Source organism: Lissotriton vulgaris, chromosome 5, assembly GCF_964263255.1.
Source record: "Lissotriton vulgaris chromosome 5, aLisVul1.2, whole genome shotgun sequence".
Lineage (NCBI taxonomy): Eukaryota > Metazoa > Chordata > Amphibia > Caudata > Salamandridae > Lissotriton > Lissotriton vulgaris.
The window spans coordinates 1,190,083,366-1,190,103,597 of NC_141693.1; positions in this window are offsets into that span (position 1 = coordinate 1,190,083,366).

The window sequence follows — 20,232 nt, forward strand, 5'->3', positions numbered from 1 at the left end:
AGCAACTAATAGCCAATGGACTACCAGGTCCCCGCCAGCCTAGAAATGAATTCCTGTGAAGTGTGGCATCCTGCTGGCTCAGAATGCCTCCTTCTGCCCTCAATCATGGCAGAACCCATCTCTTGGTGTGTGGAGCTCTCTAGCCAATTCCAGAGGTATGGTTACATGAGGTTTACACAGCCATGTGAAAAACAGTGTTGCCATGCTTTTCGCTTTTTGTCCCCAATGTCACCCTATATACAAAAACAAAAGGGCAGCTCCTCTCATATATGACTATCATTCGCCCTTCAAAGCGGTATTCCCTTTGAGACTCGTCTTTTAGGCTAACACCCTGCATGCTCTTCCAGCAGCAGGCACTTTGTGTTTCTTTCTGAGCGTCATTTACATCTTCCACCAGGAGGGCAAAAGGCTGTCTAATGGCCAGCAACCTAAACAGGGCCAATATTTGTGCAAACGTTACCTTAAATTCAACTTGAACATTAAGCCGGGTTTAAGGCAACAATTATTTTGATACCTTGAAGTATCAACTTTAGTACTCCCTTTCAGAAGTTTGCACTGCTGAGTTTGTCAGAGTGTAAATCTGTACTTGCCAATGAGCTGCTAGCCTCTTCAAAGTAAAAAAAAATGCAGGGGTTTAACTGTCTGTTCATTTGAAGTTAGAAAACACATGTCAAACCTTTTAAAATATATGCATCTTGCCTTTATAATAACGTTTTCGGGCTGTTTCATGGAAGTGAGCCTTGTCAGTGGTGGCACAATGGTACCATACTCCTTTAAAAACCTCCTGTAATACCAAGTGAGGCAGAGACAAGCTCTGAATTGGGTCTAAGTATTAGGAGCCTCCCACAACCGAATCGTCTGGATGGTCTGGATTTTGGAAAAGTGTGTATGGTTTGGAAGTTTATAGACAAAAGAAGAAAAAGCAAGTTAGATGAAAAAATTGGAGGATGAGAGAAGACAAGCATTTAAGACGTGGAGAGAGAACATCTACTCACATCTCTTGTAAATTAATCAACAACATGGATTATCCATCCTTACTGTCCACAGAGAAAATCATGGTATAGCCACATAGCTTTGAGGCTGTCACCTTTTAATGTACAGTTGTTGTTGGTTAATTAACAGTTAAAATTTAAGAAAATGTATCATTTGATGCAGTGGATGAGTATCCAACAATAGGAATAAAGCTACAAAATATGGTTTCACTAAATTAAACCTGGGCACATTCCTCTAGTAGCTATGGCACAACTCAAACAGGCTTAACTTAACACAATGTATGAAGTATTTATCAGTAAGAAAAGAAATCAAAAATTAAAACAAAACACAATAAAAAAAACACATAACCAATTTAGAAGCATAGAGAAATACATTAGTGAATACAATGACGTAAAAACAACAAAAATCCAACCAGGGGAAAATAAGATATGAATAGTTAAAAATGTAAGGCAAAGAGTGCCTTCTGACTAAGGCCCTGATTTAGAGTTTGATGGAAGGATGCTTCATCACAAATGTGACAGCTAACCAGTCTGCCTTATTACAAGTGTTTATGATATAATGCACTTGTAATGAGATGGACAAGAGTCTGTTACATTTGTGATGGAATGCCCTTTCACCAAACTGTAAATCAGGGGCTTAGTCTATGAAATAGAAGTCAAAATCATTCAGTAGGGCAAGGTTGCAGGCTGTATCTGCTAAAGTCTACGCCAGATGCCTGCTGAACAAAACCATTGGTTTTGACTGGCAAAGATTTTAGCAGAAGAAATTTTGCAGCTGATGAAGTACTTGGGTGTGCTGGAAACTTTTTGCACCATTTCTATCTTTGGACTTAGTCCTTTTAAGATGTATGTGACTAAGACGCTTCATAGTCAGACACATTGCCTCTAGGTCCCACTGACGCCCCGGAGGTCTAGCAAGTCCAAATATTTTCTAAGTCTTACATTTTCTGTTTCTAACTTCTAAGGCTCCCAGGACCTCAGGAAAACACTTAGAGATCTGGGTTCACTCCAACTGAGGCTGCCAGCAGGATCCAGTTAAGTTCCAGTTGCCTCTGGTCAGCTAAACAATCCAAAAAAAAGTCAGCTTGCAGCATGTTGTGTCCCTGTAGCCACACAGTCACCTGGCCTTTGGAGCCCACTTCTGAGTCCTTGGAAAAAATGGGAGCATGTCCAGCCCTTCAGGTCATACACAGGTCTCAAACAGCAGATACAGTCCTCGTATTTTTTCTGTAGGTTGGGAGAGTGTTCTAAGGAGCTATGTGTGGGTTACACACTTAGTAGGTATCTCTAGCCGGTGGGCAAGGGTGACTCCTGCACACTCCCTAACAAATGAGGAAAAATTTCCAGGGGGCACTGCTTCACCTTTGCAGCAAATGCTGTTTTGCCTCACTGTAAACTATCCTACAGTGCACTGTTATGAGGCAAATCAAACATGGCAAAAAATTGAAGTCAATGAAGGGAGTTTGTGAGCCAGCCAGAGGTGTGTTTAGGGTAATGAGCTATCCACTCCTCCTCAGCCATCACAAATTGTTCTGGAACCAGCTCGCCATCGCACTGGGCGGTGTTAAAGTAGCATCAATGAGCCTATGAAACAAAAGACTTTCCTTCCCCTGGCCTCCCTTCACACTTAACTATGAATGGGCAGGCATCACCTTTGGTCCTTTTAAAGATAATTAAACTACTTGACCTTCCCCAGCTGTAATTTTTGAGTTGCTATCCATCACATACCTCACATGGAGGTCTTCCTGCTCTGGGAGAAGTTTGCAGACTTCATTGATTCATATACTGGCAGGGCCATCTATAAGCAGTCCAGTGCTAATTAGCCAGTTGAAGGCTCAGGCAGATAACGTGTGACTTTTAAATAGACACTTTCCCTAAATATTTATTAAAGATTAGGGGAGGGTGAAATTAGTATAATCTACCTTTGAGAAATTACAGTAATTCAGCAAAATTACTTCAAATTATGCATAATAACAAGAAATGTAAATCTATTACTTCAAGATAAATTGTAGTGCCAATTGCATCCTCACATACAAGACCACATTTAAATTAAAGCACCTAAAACAACAGCTGCTCCTGTTTTGTTAGTCTTGTGCATGCATCCTAAATGTTTACAGTGAATGCTGAATAATCATATGAAGTCGCATAATGACATAATTTGTTTCAGGATCCTTCAGTAACAAGCAGATATTAGGAAACTTGCATCACGTAATTTAAATTTCACCCAGGTCCATTAAAAAATCCAACTTCACCATTGAGTTGGATTTTTGATAACCATTAAAAATAGACTATCAATTCAATTACTCCAATAGCTTGTCCCAAACGGGAGATAGTAGGGTTATGATTTTCTTCAGAATCTTTGTTTTTCTCAAAGGGCAGCTATAGACCTTTATTGTAAAAACCCCTTTTGGGTAGGAGTCTGCATAACTTGTGTATTTCAATGTAGCGTACTCACAAAGAGTTACCTAAATATTCCATGAGATTATGCTTGAATCTGCATTTCAGGCTATTTCTTAGTGCACAAATACCCCCTTGCATCCAAAATGGACATGAGGATGCATTTTCCGCTAAGAAAAAGGGCTAAATGCAGGATAATACAAATAGCTAGTGGGAGCTGCCACTTGCGCTTGCTAAATGTGCTCTTGCTTTAGGATTTTCCCCCTAAATTACTCTTAGTTATAGGAGGAGGAGTAATGGCGTAATTTGTGGTAATTCTATGCCAAAGTGTAACATGGAATTACTAAAATTACTCCAATTACTCTGTCATAATTGAAATTCCACCCAGGCCTAGACCTGAGGAGGCAAGTCTCTGTAGGTAGAGCCAAAATTTAATTTGGGATTGTGCTGCATGTAAATACCAGCCAACAGACCTTGTAGGCCACAAGGCCTATTAAAGTTATGACTTATTTGATACTTTAAAGTAGGGTTATTTTGGCAGGTTTGCATGCAGGCATACATCTGAGAAGTTAAATATGCCAATTTAGGAGTAAGCCAATTTTCCCATGTTTTAATAGTCAGAGCACATATACTAGGAGCTGGACAGTAGTGCTCCAGTGTGCAGATTTTGAAAACCAACAATGTCAGTCCAAAATAGTGTGTGGCCATACAGAAGAGACACTTATTCCCACTGCAGCCACCACAAATGAAAGGGGAGGAGCAACTAAGCCATTCCCTTGGCAGTTTTCATTGTCAAAGTGGAAGAACCTAAGAAACTCATCTGTATTTGCATGGTCAGCTTCAACTGTAAAGTCCATTCTCTGTAGTGATATGGACCACCTCAACAATTTTGGATTCCCCCCTCATCTGCATTAGCCACCTGAAACGTCTGCGGTCAGTTTAACCTCTGAAAGGAGTCTCAAACAGGCAGGGTCCTAGTTTCATCACGGATCATGTCCCTTATCATTCAGCTGGGATAATGCCACACCATGCCATGTTCAAAAGAATCTGTTTTGAAAAAAACACCTTCCTTCTTGAGTACTGGTGTAGTGCAGAATGCCTCATTCAGAGTTTCAAAGGCCCTCTGAGACTCCTCATCCATATGACTTTCTTAGGTTGCTTCTTAGAAGCTAGCTCTGTAAGGTCACAATGGTACCATAATACTAAACAAACCTAACCTCAGATAGTACCAGTCAGTCCACGTACGATTTTTTGTTTAATCTGAGTTTTAGGAGACTCCCATTTATTCATGATCTGGATCTGAAGATGGAGAGGCTGCAAGATGTTCACTGGCGACTTGGTACATGACAGATTCCTGCCCTTTCTGGCATTTGTTTGCTTTGATAGTCAGACCTGCCTCTTGCAGTGCATGACGCATTTCCCAGAGGTGGGACAAGTGGTCCTGCCAGGTAGAGCTAATGTATGCAAGATCATCAAGCTTGGTTGCGTTAAAAATTCTAAAAGCCTAAAAAAACATGAAGGTGACAGAAGCATTCTTTAGCCTAAAGGGCAGTACCCTAAACTAAGCACGGTCATCAGGATTGGAGAATTCAGATTTCTTCTTCGCATCTTCAGTTAGGGAAATCTGCCAGCACCCAGAAGTTAGATTAAACATACTATGGTGCTTCACTGCCCTTAATAAGTCAACAAGCTCATCTTGAGCTGCCTGTAAGCCACACAGAGCCTCAGTTCTGTGCCCACCCCCAGGAACAACATCATGGCTACTTCTTCTGTGATGCTTGCCCTCTCTTTCTCTGACAACCTATCTCGTATTTGACAGGAAAGTTGTTACCGGTTTCGCTGTCATGCACATACCAATGGATAAGACCAGGCATCAGGGTTAACAGAACAGCAAACTGCCTCAGCAACTAGTGACAGTCTTGTTTTAGTTCAGTCCGCAGCCAAGCAGCAGCAGAGCGGAAGCAGGAGCAGGAGTAGAGTGGGAGTACAACAAAAAACTCTCCTGATTGCTCTCGAACTGCTAGCGCCACCGCTCCAGCTGATCGCCGGCTGATTACACCACACAGTATTCGGCGACAGTACAGCAGATTGACCAACCGACAGATCACCTGCGTGCTGTGGGGGCCGCGGTCGAACGCTTCTGTCCATGACCAAGTACTGTGAGCTACCGCTGTAAGGCTGCCGCCGTGAGCTGCTGGATGCCGGTCGCTGGCGTCTGAATTCGGTGAATGAGTTCTTCGTTGAAAACCCTTGGAACCCACTCTATACTCTGTACTCCCCCAGGCCCCCGTGCTCCTTGTACCCCCCATGCTCACCTGTGCCTGCCTGACCAGGACAGCAAACCTACATTACTGGTTGTGGCCATGGTCAAGGGGAGCTTCCCTGGCCTGTGTAGGATAAAGCGACTTGGGGCCTGGAGACTTTAGCTTGGAGAGTTGCTCAAAGCTGCCCGGAGACCGAGAGGGGGGGGGGGGTCCCAAAAGGCATCTAATGGTACCCGAAAGCAGCAAGCTGGTGGGGGAGGTGGCAAGGAAGAGTTTTTTGGCAGCTGGGCGTGACACGTACCAACAACCGTGACAGCGTACCCATAGTTGCAGAGAGCGGCCGGAAGTCACAGCGGCCTGTGTTGCTCCTGAACGCCCGCACTCAGGCCCCCCCAGTGCTCCCCCTAAGATATTTTTCCATCTCTCTGAACCTTCGGACCTCTGGATTGCTGCCTCAGTAAGACTAAATCAACGCCACAGAAATATTTCAGGAGAAGATTTGACCTGCTTTCCTTTCATCTATCCTCTCTGAAGCCACAACTGGAGGCAGACATCTCAATCAAGTTTAACTCTGGTCTTTACTCGGCAACAAAGCAGTATGGTCTATAAAAGGTTGCAGTCCCGCTCTAATCATATGAAAAAAAAGGGCACAGCATGAGTATCAGTCAATGATAAGAGCATCCGCATAATGTCTGAAACACGGAGCACCGACACCAACAGAGAAATCTCTAATAACACACTTTTTCTCACCTATATCTACATTAAAACCTACAACTATCCCTAACAAATCTCCTCAGGAGGACCAGCTAGAGCAACTTGTAACTACAGATAAAGAAACAGCTGGTATAAGAATAGAGAGCTAAGGGCCAGATGTAGGATGGCAAATACCAGTCGGTAACGGCCGATTTCGGCCATTACCGACCGGTATTTGGAGTTAGGGGGCTAAAAAATTACAGATTCTGTATATTTACCGAATCTGCATTTACCGATTCTGTAAATTTACCGAATCAGTATTTACCGATTCTGTGAATTTACCGAATCGGTAATTTGACATGTAGGTGGCACTAAAAACTGCCACAGGGCCTTAAGAATTTGTTATTTAACATCAAATACTATTTGATGGTAAATAACGAATTCCTGTGTACATGCACATCTGTGCATGTACACATGTGCCATGTGGCACACATACATGCCCTAAGGGCATGTATGTGTATCACATGGCACACAAGCCTGAATCAGGGGTGCAACAGGGTATCAAAGTGACACCCTGTCCCCCTTGTAAAATTAGTAATTTTACCGAATCAGTATTTACCGATTCGCTAATTACCATTGGTTCCTAGGGGCCTTAAGGCCCATAGGAATCAATGGCAATTACCGAATTGGTAAATACCGATTCGGTAATTACCGGATGTTACCGATTCGGTAATTATTTTGTTAAAAATACCTACATAGCATTTACCAATTTGTAAAGACCGAATCCGTAAAATTCGGTATTTTTGAATCGGTAAATTCTACTTACCTACATCGGGCCCTTAGTCTTCAATCCTCCACTACTCATGGATGTAGCTCTCCAAAATGCTCAACTGTCGGACCCCTCAAAAACCCAAGATTTAGCATTGTCCCAAAAGTTTAAGGAGACCGTGGATCTTCTTCCCATGAAAGAGCTCCCAGGGCTTCTTGTTAAAACAGAAATCCAGGAGGGCCTCGGTCAAATTGCAGCAACAGATTTCACTCTTCCAGACCTCAATGTCATCTCTCCTTGTCATATTGAAACAAAAGAGCCTCAAAAACAGCCAGTTCAAATATTATCTAGTACACCGAGTAATCTGCTAGTGATGGAACATAACTTCTCACAATCCTTTGAGTTCCTGTTGTTTATTATGCCGCAATCAGGACACAGACAAGATCCTGTATCAAGTACCATTCTGTCAATGCAGAGAATTATGGATTCCATATTCACACTCTTGGAAAAGAACTTGGAAAACTCGGATCAGATAATGGAAACCCAAACAGGAATCCTTGTATCTTGTAGATAAAAAAAGGAAAAAACTATTGACTCAACTTAATCAACCTGTTCAAATAGCTCATTCGCAATCTCTTATTTCACAGTATGACATAGGAAGAAAAGACAAACATCTCTTAAAACTCCCAGTCTCTAGTATTTCCTCATTGCAAGAAAACGGGGCAAAGCAAAAGCAAACTCAGAAGTGTTACAACCAAATAAAACAGAATCAAAAATCTAATTGCCCGAATGGTGATGAAATATATTCCTCTGAAAAAAATTCAAAGATCCTTGCCCAGGAATTGTAAAAGAGAAAGCCACTCAAAACCCCATATCTTCATTTCCAATTTTTCAAGTAAAAAAACAAAAAACTGATCTCTCCCCTCCTTGAATAATAGTCGGGAGAGAGACAGGGGAAGCCCCAACCCGGAACCAATCATTACAATTGGAACCTGGAATAAAATAAATAAAAAGGAGAAACACAAGATCAGGCAAATCAATAAGAAGAAGCTGACAAAGAAAAGAGGTAAACGGAGAATTTCGAAAAGTACACTGCAAAAAGAAAAATTTCTCCAAGCAGGCCCAGTAGAGGAAGAAGGGGAAGAAAATTATCATGTCAAAGACAGTAGTAACAGATCACTAAATACCTGTCTGCTGTCACCCCCCAAAATTCCTCTAATCAAAATAAAAGACACAAAAGTCTTAAATCCGCTAGCACAACATTTTTCAACAACATTTTTTAAATCGAATGGACGTACTACAGAAGATAAACATAGCTATCAGGACTTCTAGAATGACTCCGAATGCCCAGTCTCAAACTTCTTAGAATTTACAGATGGATTTCCCAGCGGCAATTGTCATTTAAACCACGTGGGAATAGTCTAACTGTTATGCAAAATTAGACTACTCCAATCATTAACTACAGGAGAAATAAAATTAGTCTCTTTTCCTGACAAATCGACCTGCTCAGTGGCTCGTGTAGAGTTCTGGTCAAATGTAATTCCAGCTATTATAATTAAAGAACAAGACATTCTTTATATAAATGATTTTGATATCGCCGTAGCTAAAAAGCCCAGCTCCACCTGTGATCAGCTGAGAGACGATAAAGTAAATATAGACAGCACTAACGATACCTTTAACCAGCAGTGCACAGAAGGCAAAAAAAGGAAGTCCGTGCGAGACAGCTCTTTGCTGATCTCTATAAAAGATGGAGTTTGGAGAATCTGGAATGGCTCGGACTCAAAGCAAAAGCCTCTATCGGATGAAAATTCCTGGGCTTGGATAGGGGGATCTCAGAACGGGAATATGTCAGGCAAGGAATTGAAATTACCTTTTTAGCGATAGACAATCAATAGTGTCTTGGAACATCGCAGGAAAGACAACTGACAAAATGCTTTTTATTCTGGAAAGTTTTCCTTCCATAGTGTTACTGCAAGAAACATGGTCCTTGACGACTTTCTCTCAAAAAGAATACTTTGTGATGCTAAAATAGCAGATGCCTCTAGAAGAGGCCATGCAAAAGGAGGCCTAGCAATATTACTGAGAGAGGAGATAGACTGGGACAAGGAAGAACTTGAGCTCTCACTACCAAATGTTCAATGCCTTAGCATTACGTGCCGGAAAGAAAGAATGGAGCCTCCATCTAATCTCTTACTTTTTATATTTATTTCCAGCCAGGAATCTCAAAAGATCATATCTTGACTAAAACATTCAAGAAAATTGAATTCATCTTAGAAGTAAGGGGATATCCTATGATGATAATGGCTGGGGGCTTCAATGGAAAGATTTCAAATGCATTACTTAATAACATGGGGAAATCTCCATAGGAAGTAGCCTGTTCAATAATGTAAGAAATGCGGTTACCAAATCTCCAAGGGGGTAGCATGGAACCAAGCGGGCAGGCCAAACTACGGAGGACATGTGAAGCACTCACGCAGTACCCACAGTCAACACACCAGGCACACCACAAAAGAGGCAGGACACCAGTTTGAGTTGGAAAATTAAGAAGTTTAGTATCTCCAACCTGCAAGGCAAAAATGCATCAACAGTGGTATCATAACACGGCGCCAACTGGCACCAGAGCCAAGTGTATCAAGGGGGGATTATTTACATGGGAAATAAGGGCTGAGTCTGTAAATCCATAGCCGAAAATAAAGACAAATGTTTACATTCTCATTAAACCTGGGGTCACAATTGCGGGGCCAACTCAGGCTCTCATCCTTAGCAGTTTAACTCCAACCCAACCCAACCCCTGCAAAGGAAAACTTCAGGGCATCACAGTAAATCCCAACAGTCAGGAACACCTGTAATAAATCAGCAATGGATTGCTCATTAACATGGTAGGTAACCAGGGGCCTGGAATGACACGTCAGGCCAGCATAGGGGCAGGACACCTGTAGTCAAAGGGCGCATCAGGGTTTTACTCCACCCCTAACCTGTGTGCATAAAACATCAGGTGGAGCTTGTGATGCTTTAACTCTTCCAGGGCCATCAATAACAATAGCAACCGGCAACACCACATTAGGCCGGGAAGATCACAGACCACATCAGGTAAGTAGGCGCCTTGCATTGAATAAAACCTTAGGTATACACACTAGGCATCAAAGGTAACCTGGGGAACATGACTCCTTAGCCCCCAACCTGCAACCCCAAACATCCGGCAGTGCATTGGCATCAATACCATATGGACCAGGCCTGTATCAAATTTTCCACAGGCCCCATCCGGCCCCTACATTAGGTGCAAAACCAGGGGGGGAGCATAGGCATCCACACCCTGCACTAGGACCTCTAATGGACTCCCTAAGGCACTCTACACTGGCATGTAGGGCAAGAACCACAGAACCTAACAGGCGCCCTTAATGCCCCACCATCACAGGTCCACCTTCGGAATCCCTGTGTTCTGGGACCCTACGTCCAAGAATTAAAGGCCCACTGAGTTCCGGCCAGTTGGGGAGGGGGGGGCGAGCACCGACCCTGTGCCCCGCTGCCCTCTCCACCCTCCTCACAGTCTAATGCCGCCCACACTCACCGGCAGTTCAGGCCCTCCTTGGCGGTAGGGCAGGCCCCGACAATATGCCTCGAAGCCCCTGCTGCGCCCCCGTCACGTGATGGGGGACCTGACGGCTTCAGGGCCTAGCGCGGCTCTCACCTCACGTCGGCGGCCCTCTCCTGGCACCGGGGGCTGCCACGATGATGCCCACAGCAGTGGGGGGGTCCCTCAAATGCCAGGCCGCGGCGGTGAGATCGGCGACAACGAGGCGCAATCTTCCAGCAGCGCCACAGTCTCCTCGGCGGCAGTAAGTCGTAGGCTCCCTTTTTAATTAATTAATTTTATGGTAGACAGCGCGCCAAAACAAGGGTAGGCTCATCCAGCTCGATTCCCCTCACAGTGCCCTCGGGCCACACTGCGCGATTCTCCTCCGCAGATGGGGCTATTCACAGTGCACTGCTCCTCCCTCTGCCCACAGCTCTCAGCTCCTTTCTCAGGCCATGCGGAGGGGGCAGGAATTTAGCACTTCTCCAGCGCATCAACACACAGTGCTATGCAGGGCACAGTTCGAGTTTCTAGCACTTCATAATTATAGCGCTTCCCCAGCTGTACAGTTCAGATCAGCGCTTAACTTCACACAGCGCTTCTTCCCAATTATAGCGCTTGACAGGCAGTGCCTTACAGCGGCAGAGCTTCCACAGGGGGCCACAGCTTCCTTGGGGGCATCAACCTCCCCAAAACAGTCCTATTGCCGCACAGCACCTGGCAGCACACCTCACAGGGGGGCGCACAGTTCCACAGTCAGCCTCAGGGGCACACTCCTCACCTCCTGGGCGCTTCTTCACGCAGTGCTAGTGTGTTACCCGAACAGCGTCAGTGACCTGGGTAAGGGCCCTCCCTTGTCAGGGGCCCGTGGGGACAGAAGAGGGGGGGGGGGGTTCTAGGCTCACAGGCCCATGTGGCGGTAGCACCTCGCAGCAGGTCCCCTCTCTTTCTTGTCCCACCTCTGACTGACTCTCTGGTGGCACATCCCCCTTACTTATACCCTCCTCCCAGGCAGTGCCAGAACCTTCTAGAATTTTGGCAAAGCTGGCCTAAACTGGCTTAAGGGGAGGGGATGAGCCCCCTGGGTGCCAGGCTTTCCCTCCATAAGCTAGGGGTGGCTGGGTAATATTATCTAGACCGCTGACCTATGCCAGTCAGGTGGCAAAACCCATGGCCATGGCATCCATTTTAAACTCAGTACATTTCAGTCAGGTGTATTTTACAATGAGGGGAACTTACAAGTGCTCACACCATTACATGACTTCACATATTAACAAGGTGTCTCACACCACTCATGGCCTATACAGGTTTAATCTCATGGGGAGACATTTTCAAATTAGGGGGGCAAAAGCGAAAAATTTCAGGGGAAAAGCCAAGTCCAACAAATACCAACTGCAGTTTTCCCTGAAAAGATGAATGCAGATAAAATGGGGAAAATGTTCTTGTCATCTATTGAAGCAATTAACCACGTTATGATAAACAGGAGAATCAATGGTGACATTCCGGCGGAATACACCAGACTGGGTCTCCCTAATTCCTCAATCATATATTATTTTATCTGTAGTTTAGACCTATTTTCGAAGGTCCAATCATTTTCCACCCAATATACCCACAGAAGCGATCACGTATTACCCTCTGTAGGTATTGACGTCTTCACACAGCATACTTCTTTGTGGTCACTCCGTTCTTTGGAACGACGGGCAGTCATAAATCACATTGGAATACCAAAACAATCAGTAAAATAAATCATATAATCCCCCAAGTTCTGTTAACATCCGTGAGTAAAGTAGACAATCCTATAAACAAATTTGAAGCTACCATACAGTCGGTAGTTGCTTCTCTCCAAGGAAACACAGCGAGGGGTTAAAACACGTCAAAAAGGAAAAAAAGTCGATAATATTTCTCGACAACTAAATAAATTGACTAGAATTCAAGTTTGTTCTTTCTATGTCATAAGACAAGGAGAAATAAGGAAACTGAAAAAACTTCACCAACGGAAAAAGGAGAAAGACAAGCTCTAAGAGATCGTGTCTGGGTCGACATTTAAATAGCAGTAAAACACAAAAATACTAAAACATTTTGGAACATAATCTCTGCACAAATGGGAATACGGAAATCTGCTCAAGCCACACCAGTATCATCATCTGACTGGGAAAAGTATATTAAAAGGCTTTATAAACCTAACCACCACACCTGATCTTCCCCAGACAGTGTGAAGCGTTTAAGAGCCAATGCAAGCAGGAACCAATGGAAATCTCAGCCACACAAATCTCTACTCTGATATCCCCTGCCAGGTCATCTGCAGCCATGGGACCAGACAAGATCCCAATTAAAGTTTTTTAACCCCTTCGGTGCTCATGACGAGCTCAGCTCGCCATGAGGCACAGTGCTCGTGTGCTCATGACGAGCTGAGCTCGTCATGACCACACTCATTTCCATTATGGTCCAGCACAGCAGGGGAATAATTCGAGCAGCCAATGTGTTAAAAAAACGCAGACGACTGGGGTAAATTTTTAGTCCCACTCTTCCAACATTGTTTGAAAACGGGGGAAATACCAGAATCTTGGCCGGGGAGTGTTGTTGTTCCTAAAAAACGGCGCAAGAACGAATCCTGCAAACTACAGACAAATAGCTCTTCTCGCCACTGGTAAAATCTTTGCAGCTTGTTTCTTGGAACACTTAAAAGATTGGGCTTTTTCAAGAAAAGTGATCCCTATGTTTCAGGATGGGTTTCGCCCAAAGCATTCAACATTGGATAATATCGCTGCACTCCAAACAGTACTTGACAAGTATGTTACCTTAAATGCTCAAACTTTATATTGTGTTTTTATTAATTTTTCGACTGCTTTCGATAGAGTAGATAGATCGACCCTACGGAGAAAATTGGCAAATTTGGGGATTCCTAAAGATCTTTTAAATAATAATAATTTTCCATCATACATCAACATGGTGTAGAGTCCAAATTGGGGGAGAAAAAGGTCTAACCAAAATTTTCCCCACGATGAATGGGCTGAAACAGGGATGCTTATTAGCTATAATCTCTATCTATATTAGCGATGTACCTGGGCGTCTCTCCTAAATTAAAAACTACCCTCCGAAATTAGCACAAGTTGACATACACTGTTTAATGTACGCCGATGATATCATCATACTCGATCGTACCCTGATAGGCCTGCAAAGAAACCTGAATGAATTAAATCAATATGCAACTGAAAATGTTCTGGTGCCAAATATTACTAAAACTAAAGCACTCCCTTTCAGCGGTAGAGGGAAACCTTTATCTTATATATGGTCATTAGGAGGTGAACCAATTGAGACAGTAAAATAGTATGTATATTTGGCCCGTGTTTTCACTCATAACTTAAAAGATACAGCCCACCTCCAACACTTAAGTCGGAAGGCAGAATCCCACGTTGGGGCTCTACAGAGACTGTATCACTATACGGGAAATATACATTTTATACCACTGTTGGAGGATTATGGCATGAAAATCCCTCTGATCCTGTCATATGCCATGGAATACACACAAATTAAAACATGGCAAACTATAAAAGTAAAGGAGGGAACCATACTCCGAAAATTGGTAAAAGTGTTGCAGTCGGTCACAGTCTATAACGGGAATTTCTACTCGAGCAATTGCTATTATCATTAGGTAGGCGTACAACCTATTACATGCAGTGCCAGACACCTTAAGATATTTGTTAAATCTGTAGACCTTTAGAGAGGTAGCGTCTGGGTATACCTTTAATAGGAATATGTTAAAAGCCTTTGATGTCTCACAATGCACTGTTGCACTTTTACAGGAGTGGTCTCCAGTGCTCTTGAAACTGTTTTTAAAACATCTGGCCCCTAGAATTAGCTATGAATTAGATAAAGAGCACTGCATTCAATTGAAGCATTATAAAGCGTTTGCAGAAAATATAGAATTTAAAACCTATGCTCCCTATTTACGATTTCAACTAGAGCACAGGCTAAGGTGTTGTATTCTACTTTTACGTCTGCGTATACTCACTTTAGCAACATTCCTAGCTAGGTGGGATGGTACAAATAACTCCAAAGGCATATGTGAATTGTGCAAAGGAGGCTGACAAGATTTGCTCCACGTTTTATTAATCTGCCCTAATGCGAGTATAGTAGTGGCGAGACGACAATATATAATTCCAATCCAATTAAAGTATAATGCTCTCCCGGCCCAAGATTTAATTTCATTGTGTAACTCTCCAGTCAATGAATTTGTATGCCATAACTTGTTTTCAAAAAGATTTCTGATGCTGTTCTAAAGGAAAAACACACAATCTCAAGATTTTACTTAATTTTATTAAAGGTTTATAAGTGGGCGAACAAACATTATTACTTTTCCATTTTATAGTGTGTTTTAAATGTTTTACTATTTTAATTATTTTAAACTCAAAACCAATAATTTTTTATCGGTATTTGTTGACCTCAGTTGAGGTCTGAATCAAATAAATAAAACACAAAAATAGTGACAGTCCTTCTGCTGCTGCTCTGTCAGAGTATGGGAGAGCCTTAAATGAGCTGTCCGTGGGGTTTTGGGATCCCGGATTCTGGAGGTGCTCATTCTCTTCTTCCTCTCACCTGTCACCATCAACATGGTCATATCTGCACTGTCAAAATGAGGCTTTAGGTGGTTGACGTGGATCACCCTCTGGGTGTGTCTGGGGGGTAGGAAGGTCCACCACATAAACAGCCTTACTCACCCTTCATAGTACAGAGTAAGGCCCGGTCCTCTTGGCCTGGATGGGAGTGGAAGCCACAGGCTCCACAAATCACTCTTTTGGCCTGGTTTGGCATTCTACTAATTATGCCCATCTTCTCATACTATTGTTTGATCATCTCTAGCCTGACCTCTAGGTTTCTGTGTTACCCTTTGTCATGTACGAAGGACCTCTGACAGGTTACCCATACACAAGCTCAAAGGGGCTGGAGCCCACACCCTTTTGGGTACTTCTCTGTAGGCAAACAGAAGGCATAGTAACAAGGTGTTCCATCTTTTTTAGTTAAACCCATTTTCATGCCTTTTACGGTTCTGCTGACTCTTTTAACCAGCCCATTGGTTTGGGGTGATAAGGTGTTGGAAGTCACCCCATGCTAATCCCAAATGGCATTTATAAATGCAGACATGACATGTATTCTAGTCTGAAATTGCCCCTTTGAAGAAACCCACTCTTGTAAAGATTCCAAGCAGGGCCCCAACCACAATGGGCACAGTTACCATCTTCAGAGGTATGGTCTCAGGGTACCTAGAGCCATAATCTACTGCCACAAGGATAAACCTGTTCCGTGAGACTGCTTAGGGGTTTAAGGGTCAAACAATCCTAACCCCCTACCATCTCGAAGGGAGTCCCCACTACTGCTCATGTATTAGGGGAGCTTTGGCCTGCCCTCTGTCCTGTCACTGGCTTGGCAGTTTAGGCAAAAGTGACAGAATTTCTTTGCATTGTTTTACACCTGGGGGTCAGTAGAAGTGGTTAACCAACCAGTTCTAAATCTTAGACTGCCCCTGGTGCCCAGATAAGGGGATTGCATGATCAGGTTCAATAAGAAGGCCATACAGTACTGAGGTAATATCAGTCTCCTAGCTAGCCCAGGTTTAGAGTATTTAGCCTCAATGTACAAGATATCATCTTTCCAGTAGATTCTATAGTTCCAATTGGTATCTCCTTGCTCGTGTGGCTCGGTGTAGCGCTGATGGCGTTCAAGAGGTGTGAACTCTCTTTATGCTTTGCAGACCTGCTCCTGAGAGGGGTCTTCTGCCTCTAGCAACTCTGAGTGTTATGGCAGGTTCCAGGATGGATTCTCCTTTACTTTTAGGCTACTTTCCCTTTGGGTCAGACTTCTTCTAGGCTGTGGGAATTTTTTAGGTTAATTTCCTATGCCCTTTGACCTCCCTCTTGAGTGCAGAAACTGGGGTTATTGTTTAAGACTCCTGGATCCCCTGACTTCCTCAACAGGCTGCCTGGGGCCACATAAAAAAATACTCCCACTCAGGCAGACCCAACATTTCAGCCTGGGACATTTGCACCACATTTGCCCAAGCAGAGGTTTCCAGATCATTGACCAACAGATATACCACAGGTATGGCAGGGATTACAGCTACCTTCTTTGGGTCAGACACCCCAACCCCCTCCAAGGTGATCCTATGAAGGACATATGGGATGATCTGTTCTGGGGACACTCACTTTTCCATCACAACGATCATCCGGGTTCCTGTGTCCGTCAAAGCTTTAACTCTGGTTCCATTGATTGTTAGCCATTGTCTGTACTTCATGATGCTGGGAGATAAGGCAACCAGGGCTTCTATATCCAACCCACCCATGAACACTAATGCACCTTCATTCCAATGCTTCATTTCCGTGGGTCAGCTTCCAGCCTAATTTCTATGCCTGCAATCCCTTGGTACTGCCAACAGGTAGGGAGATCCTTGGAACAGATACAGTATCTCATCTTGTAGCTAGGCCGATGACTATCAAACACATCCCTAGCTGCCTTTGAGAAGTCACAGGTTGTTTTCCCCTTTTTGGTAGCTGTTAGTAAATCTCTTTTCCTCTCAGCCTTCTGGGGCCCAGAGAGAATACCTTCTTTTTATCCTTGTTCCTCCCCTCCCCTCCTTTTCTTGCTGATGGCTAGATACCCTTTTCTTGGGATGACCGATCTGCAACTTTTTAGACACCCAAGTACATAGGCACACATCAGCTGCCATAACAGACTGTCTGTGGTCAGTCATCAAGGAATCCAGTAGATGCTATTGAAACTCTGAAGAACAATTACTCATGAAGTGCTCCTACATAACTAAATTGTATAGCCCATTATAAGTGTTTACTGTATTGCCCTTTACCCAGCCCTTCAGTGCTTTCAATGAGACATCTACAAAATCAACCTTGTGACCCACTGTGTGCATCTCAAAACTTCTTATGGCATTCTTACTGAGTGAGATCAAACTTCTGGAATGGCGCATCCTTCATGTGAGTGTATGAATCGTTTACCTCGTTGGGAGGGTATGCATCCCCAGTATAGACATCAACCCCCAATTCACCCTTTTGCTGTGTTGCAAATTCCTGCATTTTCAATGCCGTCTCATAGGCAGTGAACCATTTATCAATGTTGCCTAGGCACCACCCTCTTGCGCAAGTGTGGTGTGTGTGACCTATTTCTGTGTACCTTATCTATGATGGCACCATCTCCATTGAACTACACAAGTCCCAATGTTGTCTTCTTTTCCCTCTTACATCAATTTCCCTTTTCTCCAGTGCCATATCATTCTCCTATAGCTGCTAGATTGTCCTGAAGTTCCCCCACTGACTACATGTTTCTGTATTCCATTTGGCATATGGCTAGCACTTAGACTCTTGAAGTCCTCATCCCTTCCTGCCTTGGAAGGTACACAAGAGGATCCATTTATGAGACAAGTTATCCATTGCCCACTTCCCTTGTTGGGTTCCCTCATTTTCCTCATGCTCCTCTGAGGTGGTCTGTAGCTGGGGGACCAATTCCCAGGCCCAGAGGGTGGTGTGTAAATTCTACTTCAAATCAAATCTGCTTTATTAGATTTTTGTACCTTAAAAACCATAAAAGCACAGTACAGAATAACAAACACATTTATATTACACATCTTAATACTGTATTACCAAATTTGTAAAATTTATAAAAGCAGCTCATGATATTTAAAAAAGAAATCTTTAACACGAACAAAGAATGCTAAAAAACAGATTAATACATAGTATTCCTATATCTGATAATAGCTTTAAAAAAAGAAGAAGTAGCCATAATTATCTGTTCAATTTCTAGGGTTTGTAACCTCAGAAATGCTATTCTACATTGTCTATGTCCCCACTTCTTTAGAATAGGAGTCAAACGCCTTCTCCTTGGTAAGTCATAGTATTTACAGAAAAAACTTGCAGTGTAGAGTGGATTTTGTGGAAATATCATCACACGGGCATAGTGACAGATTTCTATACCAATATTTGTTTCTGGTAAGGTAACCATTCTAGAAAAGGACCCACGGCAAAACTGTGTTAAAAGCATGTGGGAAAAGATACTCTGAACCTGTAAAAGATAGGGTTGTGTACCTTGGCATTGCAGCATCAAGTGATTCTCCATAACTGATTTCTTCACTTTTTCTGAAAGCCAACGCTTGTTCTAAGGTGATTTAAACAATTTACTTTCAGAATTGTTCTCGATATCTTTCCAAGCAATTTGGGAAATCAAAGTATTCGGGATGGCCAATATCATACAATAGTTTTTTTACATAATTATTCCATGGTATGCTGGCTACCCCGTCTAGTTTGAGACAATCCTCAAATACGTCTCTATTAAAACCAGTCTCGGCGGAAGTCCACACATTATGCCACAATAAAAGGGGATTTACTTTGATGTTATCAGATATATAAGAACAAACCAAGTTCCCTATGGCATACAAATGTAGCAGTATAACCATGGATTGCTAAAAGATAATGCAAAAAAAAGGTTTTCATAGCGTTGAATTTGTTGGACATCCGCTATTCCCCAGAGCCCTGCCCCATATATATCAGTAGATATGCATTTAGATTTGTAAATGTTTAATAGCTCTGGGATTGGTCTGCCACCCAATTTTTTGGGAGAAATTAAGCACTGCACCTATTGCACTGGAGTAAGATATTTTTCTCACATTCATGGTCGCTGTCCGTGAACCGACTTATCAAAATTGATTACCAGATAAGAGAATCTATCTATATTGTCTATTTTTTTCTTTTCAATTAAAATGTTATATATTTTGCTTTTCTTTACCCCACAGCTCATGGTATAGGTCTTACTTATATTTACTTTTAATCCTCTATCTTTCATGTAGGTAGTGAATTTGGTAACATACAATAAAATGGGAACAGGGGTATTCTTAATGATTGGGTAATCCTGCCTGTGTTCTGTCAAATAAAGTCCTACGCTGTTTATGTATAGGGGAAACAAAAAAGGGGCGAGTATACATCCTTATTTTACCCCCTTTCTATACTAAATTTAGTTGAGCTTTCCCTGTTTCCAATACCGAACCCTCGCCCCGCTCCCCTGTTCCATTCCTTAATGAATAGTAGCAAATTGGGATCAACATCCATCTCTCTTAATGTACTCCATAGTTTGTCATTATTTACACAATCAAAGGCTGAGCTTAAGTCTACAAACGTCAAGAAGAGCTTTCCCCTTTTTGCTAATCAGTATTTGCCTATATTTAATGCTAGGTTTACTCCCTGTACAGTTGTTCCCTACCCTGCCCGAAACCTATATTGAAATTTGGATAATAAGCCTATCTCTTCTACCCAAAGTTGGCATTTGTTTAAGATAACCATCCCGGCAACTTTCATGAGTTTATCCAATAAAGAGATTGGGCGATAGCAACTAGGTTCATTTCTATCTCCCTTTTTAAAAATAGGGATCACAATTGCATCTGGGGATGAACCCATGCTGGTTACAACTATTTAGAACATTTGTTAGGAGCGGGTCCCATAGTTTAATATTAGACTTGTATACATCCACGGGGACAAAGTCAGGTCCTGG